At 37.8% G+C, this 18,713-nt stretch overlaps 1 long non-coding RNA gene across 2 annotated transcripts in view; it reads left to right on the top strand.

The window, feature by feature from the left end:
* Positions 1 to 15,905, top strand: part of LOC116448977 — an 86,293-nt gene extending 70,388 nt beyond the window's left edge. Inside the window, exons 5-6 of one of the 2 annotated variants that reach the window (XR_004242179.1) lie at positions 4,210 to 4,239; positions 12,657 to 15,905. This is a non-coding gene — a long non-coding RNA (uncharacterized LOC116448977). Of the gene's footprint in view, positions 1 to 996; positions 4,119 to 4,209; positions 4,240 to 12,656 lie in introns of those variants that run through there. The other variant, XR_004242178.1, reaches the window with a different exon arrangement.
* The last annotated feature ends 2,808 nt before the right edge of the window (positions 15,906 to 18,713 follow it).

The following is an 18,713-nucleotide window of genomic DNA, read 5'->3' as shown; positions in this document are numbered from 1 at the left end:
GGAGGGAGAGGAAAAGCAGTACTCAGCTGGTTTAAATGGCACGTACAGTATATCTATTGGCAGGGTATTGCCAATGCTCCAAGGAAACTTTCAGTGCTCAGCTTTTACCACTGAATATTAGACACCGAGACATGATTTTATGCATCAGGTTATCCATGTTCATTACAGACTAAAAAATTTACTGCGACACTGTTGTCAAACAGTTCCTGTGACTAATATTTTTAACAGCAGGATATTTAAAATTTGACAAGGATATAATAATTCATTGTCCAGATAGTCAACATGCTTGGAGAGCTGCTAATGCCTTCAAAGGTTTCAAGGGGGCACATTGAAATTAGTCTCCTTAGCAATGTGTGCTACTTAAATATTTTTGTTACAGTATTGCAACAGGATCAAAACTAAAACTAAAAGTATTTTTAATTGGATGGTAATTACTAAAAAACACTTAAAGTCATGATTATGTCAGCATATGTACCTATGAATTTATGTGGCTGAGATCCAGTGAATTATTGGCTAAGTCCACGGTCCAGCTTCAATTTGCACTGGTCATTCTTTCCCTCAGGAGCTAAGAATTTATGATGCTGTGCAACATAATGGAATGTCATTGTAATGTGCAATGTCTGTTATTGTATTACGTATCTGAGGTAGGGAATGAGAAAAGACCTCCCCAGCTTACCTACAGCAGACATCAGACAGCTTTTAGTTGGAAACACTCTGTATATTACTTAGATATGCTGTACTATGAAATGGCAAGTTACTTTATAAGTTCACAGTAGTGTCTACAATTGAAATCAGACATACTGATACAAGCATGCTCTGTGTAAGTGCAGTGTGACTACCACTGATTAATTAGTGTTGGAAACAACAAACACCAACTATCTCTGTTTAGAAATTTTGCAGCAGGAATGATTTATGAGAACATTCTTAAAATAATACTGATTCTAATTTTGATATGTGAATACACTGACTCTAACAACATTTCTTCTTCTTTGGCAGTGTTTTCAGAAGCATCAGCATGAGTCGTTTTCTGGCCTGGACAGACATTGTCTAGCTATATGTCCTCACATGCACAGCTGAATCAATTGTTTTTTAGTGATATAACTGAGATTCACAAGGCCTAGTTCTTGTGTGTTGTAGTACTGGTCACACCATCTAAGAATATGTTTCCATTTGTTTTCCCAAATAAATTGCACCATTGTGCCCACAGAGTGCCACACAAAATGTTGTGGTTGTAAAAATGTTCAGCAACAGTTAGGGTTTGGATGCTGATTCAAAGCCCATTGAAGTTAATGAAAAGACTCCTATTGATTTCAATGTGCTTTGGCTCAATCACTTGATTCTTTGTTTAGAACTTCTAATGATTATTTAGTGGAAGAGGCAATACTGTGAGCTTTTGGTGCTGAAGTACTCTTGCTAAAAATAAAATTATAAGGAAAGAATCTTTTAGGGGGAAAATTATAATTTGTATAGCACATTTAAGTTAGCTATTTAACACACATAATCATCAACACATACACATTTATGAACATTTATGGGGATTCATAAATGCTTCCATAGTACATACTAACACACACACAGAGCCTTCATAGTCATACAAATCATACTAAGAATTCAAGGTACTGACACACGGGAGAGTCCAGTGATATCCAGGGTATCTGCAACACCCACTGGCAAATGCATCAGAGAGTCTGTAGAGCCCTATTTTCCTCTGAATTGGCAATAGGAGGCTGGTGACACCCCCAGGCCTTGCCAGATGGCATCAGGGTCCTGGTTTGGGGCAACCTGAAGGCAGCCCTTAGCCTCAGCAGTTAATTACCAACAACACATTATCTAAATTCCGTGTATTTTCTCCATAATCATTCTACAGAACTGTTTTTAAGCTCAGAATTTGACAAACCATCTGGTTTGAATTTTGTGGCTTGAATCATTATTTCATTAACAAGAGGACAGCATTCATGATGACATATAAAATATTGACGCAATAAGCTAAATTTAAAACGATGGAACATACTGAAAACCACATTAAAAAAACAAGAATGTGTTTTTATTTAAACCACTAAAAATACTTTAAAATACATTTTTGATTGAATTGTCTGGTTCTTTTAGTGTTTCTCAGTGCTAAGGGCTGCTTTCACACACCCATAAAAGCTCACATTGTGCATATATGGTACCACCCTCATCACTAAGGAGGCAAAGTAATTTGGTAAATTCACCTGCTTGTTAGTAGCTATTGACAGGACTAATCTGCAGCCTTCCTTATCATCATAAGATAATGACATCCAGTACTTTTTTAATTTAAAATAATCTGAGCCAGCCATCGTATTTTACTGAAAATGCACGTTTCTACGTATTAAATTGCTTTCCATACAGCTTGTTTTGTATGACTTTTTCAGTTCATGGCAGCTGCCTTAAACAAGTTTGAAAGGCTCCATTATGGTTTTTTAGGTCAAAAATAGTTTTTTTTAAAGTGCCAAAGTACTTAGTTACAGTGAATTGGTAACACAATATCCACACCATAATATGCATATTGTGCATGACAAAAGGCGAATAATTTGTAATCCCCATTTAAAATAAAAGCATAAATACCTACTGTATTCAGCAAATCTGAAATATTCTACCAGTACATAGTTAAAAGAAACTCAATGTGTTCATGTGAAGACTACAATATTCTGTACTTTTTTTGTGCAACTTCCTGAAAATTTATAGCTCTTTTTTAATTCTGGGGGTTTTCCCACTTCATTATTAACATGGATTCAATATTGAAATGTAGTTTAGGAAGTTCACAAATGAAAATCTATGTGCAAATAACAGGAATGAAGGCAGGAGAATCTATATTAAGTGTATGCCACGTGTAATCCCCAGTGCAACAGAAGTTCAGATCAGAAAGGTGTCTCATCCCTCTTGGAGGGCCCATTTCAGGCTCTGTCATTCGCACTAGGAGTGTGCTAGTGACTGCTGTAGCTGTACTGTATGTCCACAGTCCTCTAGTGCTTCATATAGTCCTTACTTGCCAGAGATTTACTCACTCTGCCTGGTGTTTCTCACAGATTTTTGCTGATAATATATAAATACCATCCTTCCTTCTTATTACATTTGTTTAGTGATCCACATGCAGTATACATAATAGAGGGACCTGCATTCATTTGCAAAGCCTGAAGATATTGTTCATTATGTTTTATGTGCCAGAATGGATAAAAATTATTCACAGAAGGGTGCATGTTTAAACTGGCAAAGAAAGATGATTGACATCTACCATAAGTACTTTTGTCAAAGCTTTGGCATGTTATCAGTTTGCAAAGCTATTCTAATGAACACAGTCCATACTCACCAGATGTGCTATCAAGAATATGCCAGATACTTGCAAAATTCTGCTGCAGCCTTAATGCCAAATGTGTATGACACAAACAAGTCAGGCTACAAGTTCTGCTAGAAAAATTTGATTGGATAAAGAGTTGAGCCTGAAGGGTCAACGAATGTAAATAATTCTAGGCAGGAGCCTACCCTCCTGGGTAATTTCACTAAATGTGGATTATTATCTCTGTGCTCAAACACTAAATTGCCTTGGATAAATTTGCAACTTTAATACTGATGCAGGCAGAAGTAGAAAATGCTTAATTAAAATAAGGCTTTATATCTGTACCTCAGAAATTAAAAAACTACATTATTTAATATTCCTGTTTGTTTATCCTTTTATTCCCAAGTGGCCGTTGCTAGCTCACAAGCGTTATTGTTTACATAGGGTAAAAGAACAAGAACTAAAACAAAGTCTGTCACAAAAAACATATGAGAGAGGATTTAATTCTTTCAGGCTTTCAAGATACCAAGAGCTTGGCAGAGGTTTTCAGCAATGCCTTTTAGCCCCAGTTTTGAAACAAGTATGTACATAGTGCTTTCCAAATTACCCAGCACATGGCAGGCCTGTGCTTAAGGCTGAGTTCACATCTCCTGTGACTTTCTGAAGTCTGCACAGCAATAGAAGATATTGGTGAAAGAGATCTTGGTTTCTCCTGTGACTTTTTCAAGTATTCCCTAGCCACTCATCATTCAGATATGCATTTATGACCTTCTAAGGTTCTAAGTGTAAAACACCAAATAAATTATTTTAATTAAGTAATTAATATCAAATATTTTGTTAAAGTTTAATTCTTTTGGGGGCTGTTGGGACTTATATGTTAAAAAAAATCAGACTTTTGTTTGTCTTTTTTCCAGGAAGCAGGTAACATATACTTGTGGATTCAGGTAAGAGCTGTTACACAAACTGGAGATATTTTTATTTCATTTCCTTGAGAATCTACTCTAAAATTCTGAAAATTTGAACTAGATTACCATTACTTTCTTATCAACCTCCCACCAACCATCCACATGCAGATTTTAGATAACTGCTTGAACAATCTTGAAAATTGGCCCAAGAAAATATATGTTTATTTAGTGATATTTGTTGCAATGATTCCTCCACACTGTCCCTTGCAAAGTGAAGCTAAAGAAGACCATGATTTTTGTAATGGAGCCTGTACATCTGCCAAAACACTCATTAAAAGTTTCCTTATTCCTTCTCTGAAATTAGGACAATTCCCCACATCCATGGGGTATGAACTCATGCTGTAGGTGTCTAAAAGCACTATTTGTGCTTGCACTAAAATATCCACTGCCAGTAATTTCAGGAGCGCCCAGATGCTCCCAGTCATGTGGCAGAGTTAATATTTGGCTGGTGTCTTCCCACTTGTCCTTGCCATGGGAGGGACATCCTCCCTTATGGCCTGGGAGGCTCAGTGACAGCACTTCCACCAGCTTCATGTCTTCCCACTAGTTCTCTCTCGGAGTTACTGTGCATTCATACAGAATAATACTTTCCGAGTGTAATAAGACACCCCAGGTCTATTAGGATGTGTGTCAAAATTACAAACACAAAGGTTGGTATATATGCATGCTAATCATTTCTAGTTATGCATGAAGTTAATTTACAAAAGAAGATTTACATTATTTTAATGGCATTCTCTACAAATAATATTCAATTATTTCAGTTTGGTTTTGATGCCTTTTTATGTTTTGCTTGTTTGGAGATATGTATTAATTTGCTTTATCAATAATATGAAAAATTAATGGAGCTCTTATTAAGGTTAAAAGCACCTCAGAGAAGTCATCACTTGTCAGCTCTGCTTTATTACTATGATTACAACAAAGTAGCATTGCTATCCCTTGGCAAAATAGCTACTTCCTTTTCCCTGGCAGGTTTCAGGTTGCTCTCCTGCTTTTGCTCCTGGAGAGGAACATTTGGAGCTGTCCTTTAGAGCTGCATGGATGTACCTGCAGAGCAGCACAGAGGAATGGAATCCATGTGTCCTCTGTGCCTGGCACACTTGGGTCTTCCCAGCCTCCTCCTCATGCCCTGGGCACACAGACACTCAAACTCTGCCAGCTCCTGCAGCTCTGCTCCCCCAGCATGAGCCTGCAAGGCACCCACCTCCTACGTCTCTCCTTCCCTGGCATGGGACACCACCAACCCTAGCTGTCCTTGGCCCTATCTCTTCCTGAGCTCAGCTGGACTCAGTTCACTGGCCTAAAACATAAATCTCAAAATTTTTCCTTTATGAGATCTACCCGTTCAGATTTCATGAAGGTGATTTTCCTGTTGATATCTGAAGACGAATGGCAGAATAATACCCATTTGAATTATAAGTGGACAGCAGCATCAGATCAGATGGGTAGTGAGAAGAGACTGAAAAAAAATGATGACAGGGCACTTTTTATAAAGTTCTGATCCAGTGAAGAGGGTCTCTCTCTGGTTAATGCAATTTAGTGATAATTCTTTCGAAAGGAGAAAGGACTCTTTCACAGCTGTATCAACAATATCCACTCTCTTAAAAAAAAAAGCCAGCAGCTGACTTTACATGTCAAGCATCGCATATTTGGCTATGAAAGCAAAGCAAAAGCCGTGCTGGCCAATAGCACAGACTTGGAATGATGCCACTGAAAAGTTGGTCTGTAAACTGATGCTACCTTATTTCTTGAATTCTAAGAGGGCTTGCTGAGATTTAATGGCAATGCAGAACTACCGCATTCCTCATAGATATTTCTTTTCTTGTTACATGAGATCCATGCATGAAGTGAAAAAGAGCAAATGAACATCAGGTTTACATCACCACTGATATGTGAATGATTGATCACCCATTAAATCACATACAGAGCCAGTAACAGCACACGGGGTAGTGTTAAAGCAAAATGTTTGATATTCTGTACTCTAATTAAACATGGAAATAATACGATGCAGTCTGTATTGTAAATGTTATTGCAGATTATAGACCTAGAGGAGAGGTGTTATGCCACCTTTATAGCCTCCAGTTCCTAGAGACTGTGACTTAGAGCTGCCTCAGGGCTGCCCTAAATTACACCAGTTGGTAATGACTCCCAAAGGGCTGCTATGCATCCAGTGGTTGCTGGAGTGTAAAGTACTTTGGCTATGCCAGCAGCCCATCATTTCACAATGGAGGCTGAGAGCAGCTGGCATAGTGCTTGGAGGAAATCCCCAAGTAGTGGTTTAAGACATTTTTCTAACACTTTTTGTCATGAGAGTGATATAAAATAAAGGCCAGATTTCACAAACACACAGGGGTTTTTTCATTTTTATTTAAGCATCTGTAGTTGTGGTTTGATAAACTTGGAGATGATGGTTTCTATAGGATTTCAGAGCAGGTACTGCTTCAGCTTGGCACTATTCCAGATCTCTGTTCTGGCCCCAATTCCCTTCCTGTGCAGTATACCACCACTGGCTGTCAAAGGCATATTCCTGATTTACATCTGTGTTAGCAAAGCAGAACTGAATATCCCCTTGTATATAGAAGTTTTTCAGTTCAGGCCTCTATTCCAGCCTCCACTGGAGCTGCCAGAGACACCAGTTTGCATATACAGAAAATCCTTTGAGTACATATCTCTGTAGCTCATTCAAAAGCTCTGCCAATTCAGGCAGAGGGAGTGATGGGTGCAGTTTTTTCTGTACATGTGTGGGCGGGGCCAACCATTCTTACACAAATATCTCAAAAGGTCAGCTATGAAATTATTACTTAATATTGGCAGTTTGGGGGGTTGAATTTTCGTCTATCTTTGGGATGTTCTTAAGTGAACATCCTGAAGACAGTAACTGTCTGCTGGCAGCAGAAACTCATGACTCTCAAATTAAGGTAATGCAGTCCAAAACTCAACAGATGACAGTGTTTTCTAACCTCTGAGGCAAAAGGCCACCACTTATGATCTTACTAACTCTTCTATGAAACATAGGGAAAAATAAAGTAATTTTATAACAGAGATACACACAGCAGAGAAAAGTAAAAACCCTCTGGAAAGCTACCCAGGGAGAGGTAATTACCGGTTCTGTAAACTAAAGGTACCTTTAAAAAAATGTTCGTAAGCCCAAATAACATCAAGGAGAAAAATGATCTTATGAAATGTTCCTGGATGTGAAGTCATAAAGGACTGACTTTCAACTTAAGTGGAGAAAGGTGAGTGTGCATGCAAGGACTGTACTGTAACCTTCCTAAAAGGAAGCAAAATATACCATCCCCTTCTCTTCCACCAAGTCTCCGCTTTGAGCTAGTGCTGGCTGGCAGGTCTGCACAGGGTGGCAAAGGGTCAAAAGGAGGATGAATGAAAGAAGCTAATACCTCATTTTCTCCGTTCCCTACTTGTACGTCCTCTGTGCAAGGAGGAGATGGTCTAAAACTTCTCTTCCTGGAAGGTTCAGAAAGCTGTGAGAAAACTTCTTTAGTGCCCTGTACATATTCACAGATAGACACATGATTTCCCAAAAGAAATTGAGGAAAGTGGATCAGAAAATCATAGAATTAATCACACTATAACAGTCAGAAAGGGGGATCATCTAGCCCATCATTTTGCCTGAAGGCAGGATTGATTTCAGCTAAGGAAATTCTGATAATCTCCTGTCATTCTATTTGTTTAATTATAAAATGATTTTTAATATTAGTAGTACCTGTTACTATCCTCTAAGCAAACCACTTGGTGCTTAGCTACTATTTCTGCAACCTGAATGACATCATTATATTAGAATTAATGTAGGCCGAATATTAGGGGTCTGCCACAGTCTTAATATGTTTCATTTTTCACTAGATCCTCTCTGAAGCTTGGAAAGAAGCCTAACCAAACTTAAATGGCTTGTACCCTATATATCAAAGGATCCTGGCCAAAATTTCTGTTCACTTTAACAATGTATATTTGGCATAAATCCTTGGAAGGCCAATATTTTATTCCACATTTCCAACAAAGCTGGAATACAGTACCTAAGGACAGGAAACTCTTTTGCTGGGATGTAAAACCTACAGATTTTTCTCTCCTGTGTACTTTCAGAACTTGCTCTTGAAGGCAGAAAGGCTGGGATGGACAAATACGTAATTAAAGAGAGCTAAAGCAGGAACAATAATGAACAAATGCCATTATTTTTACAATAGTTCTTGGGGGAAGCTAAGGTAGAGATGTAGAAAGTCAGTTACAGTGATGCACTTTACTTAGCATGGGTTCATGCAGTGCAAAGAGCTTAATGTCTGCAGCTGAGCTGGGCCTAATGGGCAGCAGTTGTTATCTGTGGAAATGGAGTCTGAGAGGCAGCCTGGCTATTGTACCTATCTGTGATAGCTAGTGGGATTCGCAACATGCTCGTGACCTTTTCTTACTTGTTTTGCTTAATTTTTATCAAAAAATTGCGCCATCATCTGACTGGGCATCCCAGCCCCAAATTTTGCAGTCCGAGCCCATCGGTGAGGGTTTAGTGAGAAGGAGGGAGAAGAGGGGGAGTCTACAAAATAAATCTGGGGCTGCAGACAGAGGGAAGCCGCTGGAAGACCTGTGCACCTGACCTGCATCCACATTTTTATAATACTTTTATATAACTTTCATACATCTATGTATCCATATGTACATGCAGCTCCTTCTACACTTTTCTTATTTCTCTCCCAAATAACCAGAAACTCCTGTAAATCTTCTAACAGGCTAGCAGAGACCTTTGAACGCTGCTCTACACCACACAGACTGAAAACCCTTTTCCACTCTGTCTCACAGCAGTCCCACAGGTACTGAAAAAGTCCTGCAGTCAAATCCAAATGAGAATAACCCCACCAGTGCACCACCAACCACTTTATGTCCTGCCAGTTTTGCAGACTGGTTTATAGTTGATAACCCCCAGCAACTTCATGGCCCTTTTAGGACACCAAGCATAGGAAAGAAGATTTTGCTCTTACCAGAATTAGGGACTCCCAGGCCTCTGTCCTGTCTGAGAAGGCTTTAAAGTAGGAAAGAAGGTTCCCTGTATTTTCCTGCCCCACATACAAAGGCAGGAGTATAAACTTACCTCTATGGAGGCAAGGAGTTTTAAGAATTTCTCTCTTGAAAAAAGCATTCAACTTAGAAGTAATGTGAAACCTATCATATAAATCATCATAAACTGGCAATTTCTTAAGAAAAACAATTATTTACCTGACCTAAATTGATTCCATTTAATAAGAATCTCATTTATTATTTATATGCTTTATAAAGCTCCTGGCACGTGAGGAAGTTGAGTAACTAAGTAAGGAAGTTCATACAGCAAAAACTTATTACCTGTTATTGCTGTTCCTTGACTATTTTGATGTTTGCATGCTGTGTATATTTACACAAAAAGTCAGTGTCTCCTACATGATGATGTGAATTTAACAGAAATGTTGCTGGTATCATTTTTATTGTACAGCAAAATACTGCTCTGCAAGGTTTAAGTATGAGTTGTTGGTAAGAATGAAGTCACAATTACCAATACTACATGGAGCTGCAACAGAAATACAGTGGCCTGATAGCTCTGTTTTTCTAGATCCTGACAAGGCTTTGATAAAGTGTGAAAAGAAATACAATTTTATTCCAGACCATGTAGAACCAAGGCATTGTTTACCATTTTTCCCCTTTTTTTTCTTTTTAATTTTGGCTTTCTTAGCAAACAAGATCAGCTTCAATCTTAGGTCACATTTGACATTCCAGTTGCATGGGTGTCTTTGCTTAAATGCAGGGTATTTTTCAGTGAAGTTCAGCTCTATTTAACAGGTGAAAGTGGATTCTAAAGGTTGAAGCTCTCCCAGCAAAACTCAGAAGAGCAGCAATTTAATGATATTCAGCCAAATGAAATACCTCCACTAGGCTGAATCCTGGCATAGGTGAGCAGGACGGCAGGAGCAGAATCCGGGAGGCAAATCTGGAGTCTTGGGGCTACAGAGAACCCTTTTTCAACAGCACAAGTAGACAGATTTTAATTGGATTGGTTGTTTCCTCCAGGAAGGAAGATCTGTGTTTGAGATTGCTCATTTGGGGGGAGGAGGGGAAGGGAGGCGGAGCAGACACAGGATGCAACATTTTGGGGGTATAGTGGGAAAAAGTGTTTGCCAATCTTAGCAAAGGAAAGATGCTGCTTATTTTCCCAAGTGTCCTGCAAAAGGATACTTGAAAAGTGCAATGATTTTTGACAAATTGTCAAAATCTCTGAGGTGGCTCTGATGCTGTCAGAGCATTATTCTCTCACCTCACACAAAGCTTTTCAACTCCTCCTATTTTAGCAATCCTAACAAGAAAAAATCATCAGATATTCTTTTGCTATTTTAAATGGCTATTGTTCCACTGTATTTAATCATTAAGGAACCAGAAGGGACACATTGCATTGAAAAATGTTCGTTTGACCCTTTGTAAACAGCAACTTGAAGCATTTTAACAGGCTCTTCAAACTGTTTGGGCAGAAATAAAGAAGCATCTGGTTTGTAGCACACTTTCATATTGTATTTTTTATGTTGATAGCTTAAGTTCTTTGCTGTGCATTGTTATTTATGACAACTGAATATAGAACATTTTTGATTCAACAAAGTCCTTTCATTCTACAGCATGGGAATAAGGCAATCAAAGCTGAGGTGACTTGACTGATTTCATTTAGAAGGTGGATTCCAGCAGGCCTATTAGTGTTGGAGAAGGGAGGGGGAAGGAAAGGATAGAGCAGGTAACTAGGGGATACAAATTAAAAAGGGTGAGAAATCTGGGAAAGAATCCTGCTGATGGTACGGACTATATGAGAAATTTCCACAAGTCACTAAAGCCATGGGAAGAAATTGCAAGAATCTGTCCAAACAAAAAGGCAAGAATTCTACATAGATGTTTCTGTTCTTTTATTTTTTTTTTTTTTTTAACTGGGAAACTTGCAAGAAGACCTAGATGCTTCAACCCTCTTGTCCCCTAAGGATGATAGGTTAAAAACTACACACTTTTTTAAAAATATTTTCATTGTGTCTTCTGTACTATATCAGAGTTAAGCAGCAAACCAAATGATGCATGTTATAAATGTAAAATGAGTCAAATGCCAAAGTAACAGTGGAAAATAAATAACCAAAAATAATGTGGGGTTATACCAGTAGTAGCAGAACTGCCCCATGTCTAAAAAACTTCCTAAAAAGGCTTTTCAGGACACTGTTTTCACCAGATATTACCTATATATTAAATATATATCTATAAATTTAATAATATAGAATTATCAAAAATACATCAACCCAAGTATTAAATATATACATAAATTAATCAAACCCTTAATGTTGATATTACAGTAAATGTAAAAAATGGAACAATGAACTGCTTAAGAGCAAAGTTTATGATTTTTAAAGACAAATTAAAAGCCTCTATTTGCTTAGAAGGGAGTGCAGGAAAAGTAATCGGGTTCTAAGGAAATCTGTTTTCGATATATTCCAGTGAGGCTTTAAGGGACAGGAACAGGTTTAGAAACTCTAATAAGCATCGCACATTTCCAAAGCAGCAAAGGAAGGCATTTATGATTCTGACTTTTCTGTTTAATTTATTCTGTCCCATGTTTCTATTTACTGCACAAGGTGCTGGGTTTGAAGCCAGACCATCTCAGTTAATTTGATTTCAGAGCTACTTTACATAGATCATCCACTAGGACTGAGCTTGTGTAAGAGCAAGCAGAAGCCTGACTAGACCTAGTGCTTGGTCCCAGGCTATATGTTATTTTCTTAAAGACTCTTATTAGTCTTTCTGTTTTGAGCCATGTTCAGCAATTCAGAAGCAGCAGTACTCCAGTCAAAGCAGTATAATGCAATTAACTATTTTTTCCTGTTGTAATGGTAGCATCTTCAACTTGTGGTTTGACAGAGCTTTCTAGTCAGGGTGAATTAAGCACTGTATGCCTCTTTTGCCTGTTCTCCCCTCAAGACTTTGGCTCTCTGCTATTTAGTTCCTCTCAGGCTGTTTTCCTTTCATTTGCCTTATTAGTAGGTAGGTCAGTAGCTGATGCCACCTACTGTGGGCATCTAAAGGCTTTTCTTTTGTTTCCTTCTTTTTTTCCAAAAGCTTGAGAAGTTGCCACTTCCTTTAGTGGTGATTCACAAAAGATATTAAAAAATCACTTAAATCTCTTATTAGGAAAAAGATACTGCACCTTCCTTTACAGCTACGTATACACCTTTCTTTAAAACCTGTGTAGTCCCAGTGCCTCATCCAAATATCTTAAGCTTACAAAGGTAAGTAAAAATCCAAATGGTTTACAGATATATGACATATTAATTAACATTTTTCCATTTTCAGGGCTTTTTTCATCTATAATCATCTGATGATCTTTTTTTTTTCCTTCCTCTACTCAGAAACCCCTGGAAGCTGGGGAAGGTCAGACCTTGGCTGTGTTGTTAAGACAGAGGGACAAATTGGCATCCATATATCAGATCTGCACTGCCTCCCTTGAGCATTTTTCCAGGAATCTGAACAAATGCAGAAGATAAAATTGTACTCTGGGTCATGCTTAGCTGTAGAGGAGTGTGAGGCAGTGTGTACGTGTGTATGTGTACATATCTCAGCAGGAATAAATAAACTGTTGTAAGAAAAAGCCATTAGTTTGGAGGGAGAAAAAAAAAAAAAAAAAGAGTTCGTATGAAACATATTCTCAAATGCTGGAATGATCAGGCAGGTCCTGCATGTGTCTTTTTACTTTACAGTCTAAGGTAACTAAGAATTTTCTGATACTCTACAGTTCTTGTCTTTAATGCTCTGCTGTCATTATATCTGTCCCTTTCAGTCAATCATTGGCTTTGAGAGTGGTCTCACTAATGCCCTTTTTCTATATTACATCCTTTTCCCTACTGTCTACTACCTTATAACATCTTCTGAGTTCAAATTTGAAGCTCTCTACCCCAGCTGGCTTTCTTCTACTCTTGGGCACACTACGCAGATACTACTCTGTACAGGATCTCTCTTATCCTGTTTAATTTTTGAATTATTGCCCCATATCTGTCCCATTCTGTGCAATATTCCTTAGTCATGCAGCATGATTCTCTGCTTCTATTGCAGCCCTTGTTTTGTCTATTACTATACCTAGTTTTTGCCAGCTGCCATTGCTCCAGTGCCTGTATCGATACAGACACAGCTACAGAGTATAATGAACAGCCTGTTGCAGATTTAGAAGCATATTTTGGGACATATGTCACACATTTATATTCTCTCCCAAAAAGAGGTTGCTGACTCCAAAGAGTTTGCAGTAATAAGTCTGTACTGGTATACTGATCTCTGAAGTTGATAAACATGTTCCTGAGCTTAAATCACTGATGCAAAATGTGAGGTTGGAGGCCTCCAGATGACAATTTCAATGAATTTGTTAATGAGAATAGCTCCTTGAATTGAATTTACTGATGCTGGAATGGCAAGGAGCACCACACCTAATTCATTAGGTTGAATCTGTAGAATTATTGTGATTTCCAGTCTGTACAATCATGTTCCCTCCTCATTTTTCAGGTTTTCTTGCACTACAAGCCCTGGAAAACAGCTGCACCATTCGATATAGATGCCCAGTGGTGTGTGGCCTCTGGAAGGCTTTCACAGTCATAACCATCTGCTCTGTATGTCAAACATACCTAGCCAGGCAGCTACTGTGCTGCATGACCAAACCACTGTCAGGAACTGTTTATGCAGCAAAACCAGGCCTAAAGCACAAAAAAATGCTCGGACAAAGGTAACTAGGCATACTCAAAGCTATATTTGTAGACAAAAACTACATCATGTGCAGAGAAATTGCACAGGAGTCATGAATAGCCCTGTAATGCAACACAAATCAATTCCAGTAACAGCTTGTTTGCAAGGCTCCATTCACCCTGCTGCATTCCCTCCTTCCCCTTCCAAACTGAAGCTGCATTCAGAAAACACAGCTGCAGAATGACCACAGTTGCTACTACATCAGTGTAAACAAAATTGCCCCAGCCTGTTCACAAACATGCAAGATGCACTTGGTTTTGTGAGTCTGAACATAAGCATAGGCATAAGCAGATATGCAATCAAATCAGTTGCAATGTATTGCAATACATCCCCTGCCCTGAATGGTTTTTTCTCTAGAAATATCAGAAATATATAAAAATATCTCTCCGTTTCATGCCTCTCATTTTATGCTTCCTAAAATTTTTATTCCACTTTATAATCTCATTTTATAGCATATACAATGTTCTTGTCTTTTTGAACACTTCAGGAGGCTCCTTTTTCTCTAAGCAGTATCTTGTCTCCCAGTAACTCACAAAAATAACAATTCAGATTTCTCTGTTGCTTCCTTACTTATCATTTTAATGTTTCTGTTTGAAGTGAAACCAAGAATAAAAACACTCCAAACAGTGAATTAACTTGGACATGTAGATGTTCTCTCATGATGCTTTCGCTTTTGGGACTGTATTTGTAGAACTTTTTTCCCGTCACTCCATTTCATGCAAATTTTACTACATCTTAAATTTTCTAAAATTATTACATTTCATTTACTAATGAACAGAATATTCATATTTTCAAAAGCATTTATGGAATAAAATTATGTCTTCAGCTGATTCTGAATTTTCCATGGGGCACTTCTTTCAGCTTTTGGAAACGTTGTCTTGTGGCTTCCAGGAAAGAACTTAAGTATGTAAATCCTTGCTGTTGGTTGGAAATGAGGATCCAAAATTCTCATTTGGAGAGCTTTACTTGCAAATTCTGAGCACCACCAGTCACTATCATTTTCATTGTGGTATTCATTTCAACAAGAGGCTATCAACGCTTGTCGTGAAGATAGAGCTGGGACTGGACTGAAATGCAGAGAATAGAAAAATTGTACATCTGATTCACTGTGAAAAGTTGAGTCACTGGAAAAGAAATTCAACTAGCAATACACAGTTCTGTTCTGGCTTATTACCAGAAACACCAAAGACTATAATCCTGTTTCTACCAGTACAACAATAATTTGGACAGTAGGTGTTTGCATTTCTTGGGTTTGGAATCTTGACAGCTGCTGTTGCCAGATCCTGCCTTCTTGCATTGCCTTTGATGCTGGAAAAATTAACAACCACAGCATGTTTAATTTTACTGTCTTGTAAGTAGAAAAAATCACTTAAAATTACTTTTGGGTTTTCATTAATAAGCTCAATAATCTCTTAAGAAGTCTTTGGCAAAGCAACCAATAAGAATGAAGGGATTACAAACTTTAGGTTTTAATGAGAATTGGTTGTTTGTGGTGTTTCTTGTTCTGCCACAATCTATCGTCAGAAGAATGTGTATTAAGATTTCGGTGCCTAGAATCACAAAATCAAAGTATCGTATTTGCATTACTCATGTAGGCTTTGAATTGGACTAGTCAGATGAATGGTTTTAAATGTGCACATTTGATTTTGTTGGCCATTTTTCCCTTTGTTTTTAGGCAGCACAGATTTTTAGGAAGGAATTCAGTGGCCAGCTGCCCAAATTAAAGAATAGTGAAAAGATCAAAGTAGTGCATATTGCTGCTGTGGTAGTTATTAGCATTTGTGATACCTTATTCTCATGACAGAACAGAAAGTGGCATAGCATCAATCTTGTTTTGTTACAAAAAATAATAAAAAGGGGAATTGGTACAAGTACAGCTGTTTTCATTATAATCTCAAGAAAGTAATGTCAGAGTCCTCTTCAGAGGCTGTAATGAAAGGACCTTTGAAGAGCTGGGGTATTCTTCTGTTAGTCACAAAGGTACTGTACGCAGTAATTCCTTTTCTTAAGAAATGGCTGTTCCGTTAGACCAACAGGAACTGATCACGAGGGTCCCACTATTGCTGAGATGGGGTCATGTAGAGTGGAAATATGAGCTCTATAACCCTTGACCCCTTTCCCTCTTTATTTCGATTCCTTTAACAATGCATGGTTGGCAGACAAAAACAATGGAAAGTTCCAATCTCTTTTGTTTGGCTTGGGAAAAACTCAAGCCAGCTCAGTTTTGTTTTTACCTAAAAGTATGTCTGGGTTTCAATTAAAAGGAGCTACTTTAAGTTTGCTAGTCTGTGAAACTCTGAAAAAAGCCATTGTTGCCCATCCATGATCTAAGCAACAATGAGATACAGATTCTCACAGTGTGTCACAGTAAAACTACGTCTCAGTTCTAACTGCAGAAGCTAAGAAAGGATGAAGTGCTAGCAAGCTGGATTTTTGAACTGCACACCCATTCATTATTAAATCATTACTTTTAAAACAGGACATAATATTTTAGAAAGTCAATGTCAAGGAAATACTGGCAAAATGAAGAATCAGAAATAGCACAGTTGCAAGAACTGGTGCCACTTGGGAGTTTAGCAGGTGATGCCCTCAACCAACCATCCCTTATAGAAATATCATAGGTTTTGTTGCAGTGGGACTGAAAAGTCAAAAGTAGTTGATTCATGACTCTTAAAAAAAATCCAGAAATTGAATTTATGTTATAATTTGATTAATGACACCCATTTCTAATCTGCTCAGAGTTTTATGCATAAATGCACTCTTTTACAGGTCTAGACTCATGGAGAGATAATTATTTATCTTCATATTTTCTCTCATTATTATACAATAACTCAGTGTATCCTTGATATCATACCTAGGTGCATGAAAGATTTCTCTTGCAAACACCTCTTCAGGGTCAGCTTGTGAAGAATTGTCCACCCTTAGACACTGGTAGTGAGCATTTGAAAGAACCTTGCAAGATGAAGCAACATTCAGCTATAAGAAGTTTCCAGCAAAAATTTTTAGCAAACACACACACATTGCAAATCACCTGCAGAGAACTGTATTAGCTGACACAAATTTGTCCAGCACAAATTTGTCCAACACAGTGGGTATGATGAAATAAAGGAAGAGCACAATTGAAATCCTTATCCTATTAAAACATCCATGATTTTTATAAAATCAGCAGTTTATCTGTGCTCCATTTTGGTATTTACAGTTTACAGCTTTGGGTCAGTCCCCAGCTATATGGCTTGTGGAAATAGATCTCTTCCTGCTCTCCCTGCCAGTGGAGGCACTGGAAGACCCTTCCTGTGAAAAGCATAAGTGCTGTATTTTCAGATAGAGTACAAAGAACTGAACTATGAAGCAACAGCAAAGAGTCAGTTGCAGGATATATAATTACAGCTCTTGAAGGAACACAACCAAATACTTTTGAACATTTTGTTGCTTGTAGTTTCAATTATGCATTTCCAACAAATACATTTCCAGGCATTCAGCCTTCACTTGCTAAGGAGAGCTCTTTAAAAACATTACTCTCCAAATTTTAGATTGTAACTGATTTTTTTTTTTTAATTTGCTTACAGGAAAGTTTAGTTTTTCTTTGTATCATCCTTCAACCCTAAAATTAAGAATTAGTGCTTGATGAACTTCATGAATTTTGCAGTTCAAAAGCAGTTCTTAAGACTAAGATTGTAGCATCACACTCTGTGTCCTCAGTTCCACTGATAGAAAAGAATTTGTAAGATGCAGCTCTGAGGAAGAAGCCACTAAAAGAGAAAGTTTCAGGGTGAATTACTGTACCCACCCTTGGTACAGTTTTGTTACTGGAGTAACAATAATTTAATGTAAAAATTAATTATAGAGAAATATTTACAATAGGGATTAGTAAACTTGGGATTTCTAGGAGTTTTTTCAGTTTAAAGCTCAGCCTGACAAGAACATTATGGCTAGACCTAATCCAGATAAAAAAAGGTTTCCTAGGTTCCTTCAGAATAAGACAAGTCATATAACTTGTTGGTCATTGCCAATCACTTGACCAGCTGCAGGAAAGAATGCAATGTTGTTTTTAGAGATAGAGCTAAATAAAAGAGAAGATGGCATGGTCCACCTTCTCAGTGCTGAAGGAAATCATTTGTTACCTTATCCACACAAAATTGAGGCACAGAAGCAAAAGGTACCTCAAGTAGGGAATTTTCACAGCAGACCCATATTTTTTGTCCAGAAGAGTACTATATAGGAATTAAATTCCTTTATAGTGTACAATTCTAAATATTATCATACTGTTGACACCCAGTAGTTCGATCAAAGCCCACACATTATTATCTGTTGCTTGAAACAGAGGTTACCTCTTTTTTTTCTTTCTCTTTCTTTTTTTTTTTTTTGCTTTTTCTTTTTAATTCAGAATTTAGGGAGAGTATGGACCAAATTTTGCTCCTAGATATGTGCAGGGATTCCATTGCCTTTTATGAAAACTCTGGATAGGCCTCTGTAGGCAAAATTTAGCCTGGTGCATGGTTTTGATTCACTCTGTATTCCTTTAATGTTCAAATCTTAAAGATTATTTGGATATAATACATGAAAGGGAAGACAATATCTGGAAAAGGATGGAGAACAATTATTCTCTGTTTCAAGGGTGAATTGCCTTAAGTGAGCAGAAATCAGTCACAGGAGGCTGCTTGCTTCACTTATTTTTCTAA

Source organism: Corvus moneduloides, chromosome 10 (genome assembly GCF_009650955.1).
Source record: "Corvus moneduloides isolate bCorMon1 chromosome 10, bCorMon1.pri, whole genome shotgun sequence".
Lineage (NCBI taxonomy): Eukaryota > Metazoa > Chordata > Aves > Passeriformes > Corvidae > Corvus > Corvus moneduloides.
Note: the sequence above shows the minus strand (reverse complement) of the source record. Positions and strands in the feature narration are given on the sequence as shown.